Source organism: Vanellus vanellus (genome assembly GCF_965231255.1).
Source record: "Vanellus vanellus genome assembly, chromosome: 3".
Taxonomy (NCBI): Eukaryota; Metazoa; Chordata; class Aves; order Charadriiformes; family Charadriidae; genus Vanellus; species Vanellus vanellus.
The window spans coordinates 32,083,110-32,091,548 of NC_138907.1; positions in this window are offsets into that span (position 1 = coordinate 32,083,110).

Here is an 8,439-nt window from a genome sequence, read left to right on the forward strand (position 1 = left end):
TTTTAAAGCGTTAACTCTGTTTACGAAGCATGGTATAACACTCTTAATTGCTCTCCCTCTTCACAATATTGATGTATGAAGAATCATTTAGCTTGGCCATGGATTGCATCTACCAAATGTAGTTGACTTAAAAGATCTGAATTCGATGCCTTTTTTTTTTTTTTTCTTTTTCATTTTTAATGAAAATGCTACTCATGAGGGCTTTGCAAAGAAAAAGGCTTGATGTTTTCACAGCAAGATACATGAAGCAAATGTTTTTCAATGAGGTAAGGATCTCTGGAAGATTCTTTTAAGCAGTTTCCCTCTCTCACTATGTCTTATATCAAGAGTCTTTAAAAGAAAAGAGATAAAAAAAAAAAAAAAAACCACCAAACCCACAAACCACCAAACCCACCTCTTGGTGACTTTAACCTTACATTTATTTTCATTCTTTAAATGAAAGAATTCTAAAGAAATTTTACTTAATTTGCTTGCATGTTGCCATACTGATTTCAGAGTGGTTGCTTCAAGAAGCAAATTTTAAATCTGTTATTTGAATGCAGCCTTGCCATTTCTTATTTGTATAAAATACACAATTTTTGCCAATGTAATATCAGTAGGATGTTAACCTGATACTCTCTTTGAATCGTTATCAAGGTGCCTGTTGTGCATGTGCTTTTCAAGCTGAATAAATGTTCCCTTTGTAAATTTGCATTAAAGCTACAGCTGTTAACAGTTAGGTTGCTTAGGGCCAGCACGATGCATTTATGAGCTGAAGCTCCTGGTGCTTGACTTTTTTCTTGTCATCTTCAGGAGGGGAAAGAAAAAAAAAGTAATTGTGTATGTGTGATATAGCTAATGTTGCCAATTTCCTTGTTAAGCACACGGCTACACTGACGAGCAGAAACATATCTGAACTTGCTTGTCTGGAGCAAAGCAACCTCTGATTTCTCAGCAGGAGTTGTACCTTGGTGGCACGTTGGCAAAGAGGAAGCAGAAGTGGGGTTTGTTCTTCTCAGAGCAGCTGTTAAATTGACGTGGTGTGTGTTTCCTGTGCGATAAGGTAGATTAACTTTTTAGAGCCCTGAGAATTCTAATAGCTTTTGGAAGATACAAAAGCACTTGGCTCCTTTGTCGCTTCTTGCTGTCGTACATGTAGTTTTGCAAAAGCATGAAGAGATTTATTTCTTAAAATTGAATCTATGTAGTCACCAACTGTATAAGCACTACTTTGTAATATCTTTACGGAGATAGCACATTCCTACACGATTATATTTAAACTGTTTTTGGAGAATGAATAATGACACTGTGGGCACAAATTAATTCAGATTGCACTATAAATTTTCTTACCAGAAGCCTTCATTCTTACAAAAACTATGCGATCCCTGCACAGAGGGGAAAAAAAAAAAAAAAAAAAAAAACCACAAAACATGTAGCTTTGGTGGTGCAATGGGCTCTTTGGTAGGTGTCCAAAAAAAGCAGCACCCAGACGGTCCCTGGACCTTTTCCTGACATTCCAGTTGAAGGGGCCCTGGCAGGCCCGCTGGGCACTCGAGGAGCTGGCCGGCAAGCGCGCCGTGCCAAGCGTTGCCCCATGCCAGCGCCTTGTGTAACTGCGCTGGTTTAGGTCTCCCTCGCTTAGATGGGGTTTTTTAACCTGCTGCAGCTTAAATGTTTCTCCGCCCTGCCTAATTTGTCTTTATTATCTGGTTGCCAGACTGTCTTGCATCTTAATATAATAAGAAAATAATGTGATTTATGGCTACCCAACCCGTGTATTAAGTAATAGATGGCTCTGTCTTAATAAATGGGGTATAAAAGACCATATTGTTTTCTTTTTATATTTGTTTGGGAGCAAAAAGTTGCGGGTTTAATGAGTTTATTTTAAGCCTATACTGTAAATACATATTTTTACAAATATTTAGTTGTCGTATATGTCAAAGGGATAAGTAGTTAGATGAAAATAATCAGTAACTGGTGTTTATTCCTGTCCGTTTCTGTTGCATCTAAAATACTTGAGTGAAGAGATCCAGAGACTGATAATTATCGTCTTTAGAAGTTTTATCACACTCTGAAATTCCAGCAAGCTCTTAATTTAGCGAGTTTTCGCTTAAGCCTCAAGGGTTTTTCTCCCTAGTTGTGGGCCGAGTACACATTTTTGTGACATGAGCGTGTGTATCGTAGAGCACAGCCCCCGTGAGCACAAACTAAGGAACAGATGTAGCTGTCGTCCTGTAAACTGAGAGAGTTTCTCCTTTGCGCCTGATGGGAGCTATTCCTGAAGCAAATCAGTGCAAACTCAACAGATGATGAAAACTGGGCAAAATGCTGCTGGTGAGGAGTTTAAGCTGGGCACGACAACGGCCGTGTGACAAGCTGAAAAAGTATTGTGGGCTGCTCTGCGGAACTATTTCAGGCTTCTTGATTTGTTAATTATATATTTTCTAGAGCATTGCTCCTAAAAATACATTTAGTCTAGGCTCCTTTGAAGTCTTTATCTCTCATCACTAGTGAACTAAAAGAAAACCAAAACCCTGAAAACAAAACTGTGGGGTTCTGGCTGCTTTGTACAGGCATTGACTTTGTAGTTTTAGCTTTATTGAAACATGCAGAAGGTCAATTGTCTTAAACTCGGCTAAAATAAAAGAAAAATTGATTAATCAAGTTATAGGGATTAATTTACCTATTACAGCGGTGTGTTTGAAATATGAAGCTCTAATTCTGTTAAACTTATGGCAAAGATCATTCATAATATTACATCATTAAGTATTTTGAGGGTTTAGATAAGGAAGATGCAGGCACAATAATATTTCAAAAGGATTTCAAAACACCAGGTGGTCTGAAGCTAAGACTTCCAGAATCAGTCTTTTCTGTGTCACTTTCCCTAGAGGAGGGAATTTTAGGAGTCTGTCTCAGAAAGCTCTTTGTGTTGTGATTTTACAGGATGTCAAAAGTACATCAGTATCTAGAATAGAATATATAGGTATATGGAATAAATACAGGAGAGGCTCTGGAACGAACGTGGCTGGCTACATTAGTGCAAGTTGTGCAGAACAGAATATGTACCTGTAGTGGTGTTCCTTGGGCTTCTAATTCTCCACACAAGCATTTATTTGGTCACCCAGATCAAATACCGAGAAGCAACACCAGAGCTTTCCACGCAGTAGAGATTCCTGAAGCAACATTTCTGCTGCCCAACCTGGAGCATCTCCACAAATGCATTTGTAAGAAGGGTTTGTGGTGTCACTTCACCTCTGAAGCAGGTGATGGTATGAGGAGCATTAGAATGGCTCCACATCTGAGCTTCCCGACAGTCTGAGGTATGGCTCAGGTGTGGGTGAAGTAGCATGGGCATGACCTGCTTGTGAGAGTGGTCTCACTTCGCTCTCCCATCAGGTGTCCTCTGGCATCTGGGAAGTCAAGGTTGTAAACCTTTAGTAGGACTTTTGTAGTCTCTTCTTAAAACTCACTGAAACTAATAAAAACTACTATTTGTAGGGTCTCTAATCTTCAGAATAGTGTTAGTTGTAGCTCTCATCTGTTACGTTAGGGGCAGTATGTAAATTCATCTCAGTTTTAAGAGTGGGGGACAGACTGTAAGAAGGTTACAAAGAGCTGCTTGGAATCGGATTTGCTAGATGTGGGGTAAGTTGGACGTGCTGCTGCTCGTGAGCTCAAGTTTCCCTTTAGTGAAAGAAGAATAACAATACTTGATCCGTTTGTGAACTGCTTTGCGCTATAGTGATGAGCGGCATAATAGAAGAACTGAAGAACTAGTCTGTGTTTGGCAATGTCTGACACCCTTCACTGAGCAGTAGACCTGAGGTAGGTATGTGTCCAGTCTCAGTATTTGTAATTTGCTGGTTTTGCTCATGTGGTAACTGACTGCTGTGGACACAATACGTAGGATGCACAGGTATGTAGGGTACCGGGTGCCATACGCCCTTTATTTCCTAACCCAGCCCTCTGTCAAGCCATAGTTTGGGTTTTCCCCACGTAAAGTGGTATTTTCTCCTTGCAAGCTCTCTTGTGGAGACACAGTTTTAGCCTCCTCGCTTCTGTCATTTTGTTTTTTTGTATCCAATCTGATAAGGCTGATAACCTGCGAGCAGCGTGCGAGGACAATTTCCTGGCATGAGCCAATGAATTGCTGAGATTGTTATCATTCTGTACTACAGAAGCACCCTGTTTTATTTATACACCATTTGTCTTCAGTTTCATTATGTGCCAAGAAGAAAAAAGCCAGACTTTTCCTTCAAGCGATTGCTTGTGTAACCATTCATACTCTGGGCGTGCGGACACCTGATACTTAAGCCAAATACTTTTCTGCCCTAGCGATGTTGGTAAGGGTGCTTTCCTTCTCTCCTCCCCAGCCTGGAACATGTGTTGTGTACTCTTGTTTGGAGGATGCTTTCACCCTTGTTCTTCTAACTGTCCAGTTGAGCCAAAGCTATCAAACTTTTCTTTTTAACTGAAAATTTGCTTTCTTGTCTTTGTGGGCATGGCTTTGCATAAAGGCTGTGGCTTTAAGCTGTTCCAGATGTGTTGGAGCCACTGCTGACCATCAGATGAGTCCTGCCACTGTTTATGCTGTTCAAGAAAAGCCAGTGGGAAGCATTCTGTGAGCAGGAGTTTCAAGCCAAGAGTTTGCAAGAAGCATCACCAGCTTCAGATTTTTTTTTTTTTTTTTTTTCTGGACGATTCTGGCTTCATCTCGATTCCATACTTCAAGGAGTCTTAATCCTTATGCCGGCTCACCTCAGCTAGATAATTTTTTTTTTTTTTTTTTACATTGGAGGGGAAAGGAAAAGAAGGGAAAAGGTACTTGTAAATAATTCCAGCACAAACTTCAAAAGAACAATTTCCAAGACTGGTATCTGTATCGCTTTAAGACCTCCTGAATTTCTCAGGTGTCTGGTATCTCTCACAGGAATTCAAGACTGGCACCAGCTCCAGAGATACAGTTGCCTAGAAAAGTTTAGTGCCCTGAAACACTACTTGGCTGCGGCTCTTGGTAGATGCCTTGGAAGTCACTTTCCAGCAGGTCATCACTTACTGCGCTATGTACTTTATTGACATTGGTGCCCTCCAGAGCCTTGCTCTAGATCCTGGTTTCTGGCAGTTTAGACCTTTTAACAAAGGTCCTGTTTCTAATCCTTGTGCTCCTCTCGGGACCCATGCCACCTAATGAAACAGTCTGAGGCTCTGAATGTGGCTCAACCTTCCTTTGCTTCTTGGGGAGACCTATTGTAGGTAGTAAGAGAGGGCCAGGCACAAGAGTTGATCCCCATCTCAGACTGGACAGGGAATGGATCTCGTGGCCAACCCTGCTTTCCATCCCCGGCAGTTGGAGAGCTTTTACTACCCTGCTGTAGCCAGAAGCCTCAGCTTCACAGGAGCAAATCTGGCTTGGGTCCTGCCTGAGTGAGCCTGCGGACCAAATCCCCCTGTCCTAACAGGGCCAGTTTTGGCATCCCCCTTGTCATGTGTGGGGTAAGGGATACTGCCCAGCTGCCTTGGGTAAGGGTAACTGAGCAGGGCTCTCCGCAGGCTGCCTCTTCTAGAGTATGGATATAATGCTTCTGTACCCGTATCATAAGCAATTTGCATTCAAAGCAGCTTGCTCCTTCCGTTTTGCATAAGGACAGTTTCTGCAGTAATATTGTCCCCTTCAGGTCATTCCAAAGGGCTCCTCTTGGTTTTCTCAAGACAATGTCTAGTTTCCTCATGTCCATTGTAACTTGAGTCAGTAATAGCTTATAGTGTCTTTGTTTTCTTTTGTTTCTTCTTGTTTACAGCAGGTTTTGTCAAATATAACTAAGCAATTCACTAATCAGTAACATTGATCAGTTTGGCACTGATCAACATTGTGTTTCAGACAGCTCACAGGTCTTTAAATCAGCATCTCCACTCAAAGCTCCATTCTTTGCCCTCAGTCTGTGAGTCACAGGGTCCTCAGTGTTAAATCGCGGCTTTGCTTTTCTGTTGGGAGATACCCTAATTAACAGTAGAACGAATGCCAAAGCCAAGTAATTAGGTTCTCTGCTTGAAGATTAGTCATCTCTTTCCCTCAGGGACTTGTTCCTCCCCTTTGGTTCTGGCACACTGAGCTGCTTAGTTAAAAGTTTGTCTGCAGCCATCTTTGCTGCTCAAACACTATTTTTCCTCCCTCATCCTGCCACAATTAGAAGCCTTAAGGATTTAGAAACACCTCCTTTCAATCCCTCTTAATTTTCCTCTCCCTGTGTTAATGTAAAATCTCTTTCCTTAGGGGATATTTAGGCTGGTTTAGACATCTATGAAGGTCAGAATGCTGAGCCCATGGCAACCGTTCTGATGGCTGTCCAATCAATGGGAAAGGGTGAGCAACGCGTGGCCTTACCGCTGGCCCTCCCCGTGCTCTCTCTGTTTTGACAAAACTACCTTTTTGCACTTGCTTTACTTTTCCATCTGAGGTGAGTTTTGTTTGTGCTAATCGCTCTGTTTCTTCCGAAACTTCAGATGTTCGTGTCTGAATCATCCCATTTTATCTTGGATATTGAGGAACCGTTTGGTTTTCTATTTGAACACCACGAAACTGGTTGGGAGGACCTTCCACAAGAGAAGTTCAGGGCTCAGCTATTTTATCCACAGGTTGTGGTACCAGAGAGCTGGTTGTGACACCACCTATGACGAAAGTGAGAGGATGGAAATATTAAAACGTGGTTAAAATACCACCCACCAAAGCTTGGACAGCTCGGATGGACTGGGTGAGGAAAGCAGCTACTTGGAACTATGGTTGCATCTTTACCAAGGAACGCGCTGATCTGGGGGCTTCAGGCACGGTGCGGTTTCAGCAGAATGGTACCCCGCTCACCGCTTGCCAAAGGGCGGCAAAATACTTCCCCACGTTGTCTGCTCAGGTTCAGGGGGTAGCAGGGTTGTCTACCGAGTGAATAATCTGTGGAAATGGATGTTGCTCCTGGAAAAATGCCGCTTCTGTGACCTGTTCTGAAAATCCATTTAATCAGAGTGACTTTAATGAGGGCGGGGAAATACACGTACGCTACATCTGCTCCAGACAGAAGGTAAGCAAAGCGCATGCCACTGGGTGTAGTGTAAATGGTTGCAAGAGTACTCTGATACATTTCAACTGGGATGAAACGAATATGTGCCTTAACAGATAGATTTATACTTTTAAAAAGTTATTTATTAATTAATTTTCTGAGAAATTTCAAGCTCACTGAAGTCATACTTGAGAGAATGCTTTTCTGTGCCAAACCAACCTCTTTGCCTGGACGAGGAAAAGGCTGGAAAACTTTAAGCGTATGACTTCACTTAAAGCTTTTTGAACTAATCGGTAAATATGCAAAAGGAGCTTAAAACTTTCTTACAACGTTTTCATGTACAGAATGACCTTCTGAAGCTGCACCTTCATTCTACAGCTAGCTTAATCTAACGTATTTGTGCATATATATATATATACACCTATCCAGCTTCCCCCCCTCCCACACCTCACTGTGCAGTTGTTGGTCAGCACAGACGTTAGGGGAAAGGCAGACGATGTGCTCAGCATGTGCATGATGGGTCAACTGGTACTGCAACCTGGGGGAAAAGTGAAGGGACAGAATGGATTCCTTCTGAGCTCTCTGAGATTCTGGAAATGCCAACCAGACCCGGATGGGCGTACCACCTGCAATTTTCTGTAGGGTAGCTTTTTAGATCTAGAAATACAGAATTTGAAGCCGCAGATTTTAATTATTTGTGTGTATTGTCTTAATTGGTTTCTTCTACAGTGATTAAATGCTGTAGTTTGAGATAGGACATTACTATGAGTTTACAAAGGGGACTTAAGGGAAAGCTTTGAGGGGGTGTTTTGATTTATTTTGGGAACCTGAGTAATTAGGCTCAGAAAGGGTGGACTGGGTGACGCAGCAGTGCCTATCTGTGTGGGGCTGTGGAGCCTTGGTGGCTTACCTCCTGGGGGGCACCCCGCAGCCCTAGCCGGCGAGGCAGCCCGCCCGTCCAGGTATTGCAGCTTTTGAGCTGCCTGCTTCTGTGTCGTTTGCGCAGAAGCCGTGATGCGGGGAAGCTGCGTGCTCACCTCTTTCCTCAAAATGTCTCGCAGCACGGACACGCTGTCCCAGACCCTGGTCTGAGAGGCCACAGTCCTTCAGGAACACAGTTGTGCTTTGTTCCCTGTTAGCATTAGGTCACTCCTCCAAATAAGAGATTTCTTGTTGTGCGTTTGCTGGAGGAAAGCCTGAGCCTCCATTATTCCTTGCTTACCACATCTGGCTTGGGACCCAGTGCTATTTGGTGGCCTGTTACACTGCCTGCGTACTCATCCTCTGTGTCATGTTATCACGCTACGGGCTGACTCAGCTGGCCCTTTGTCCTCAGCAATTCGGCTAGGATTGTGCTCCCGCGTTCCCTGTTGCTCCCAGTTCTTCTGAGGGCATTTACAGTCAAACCAACATT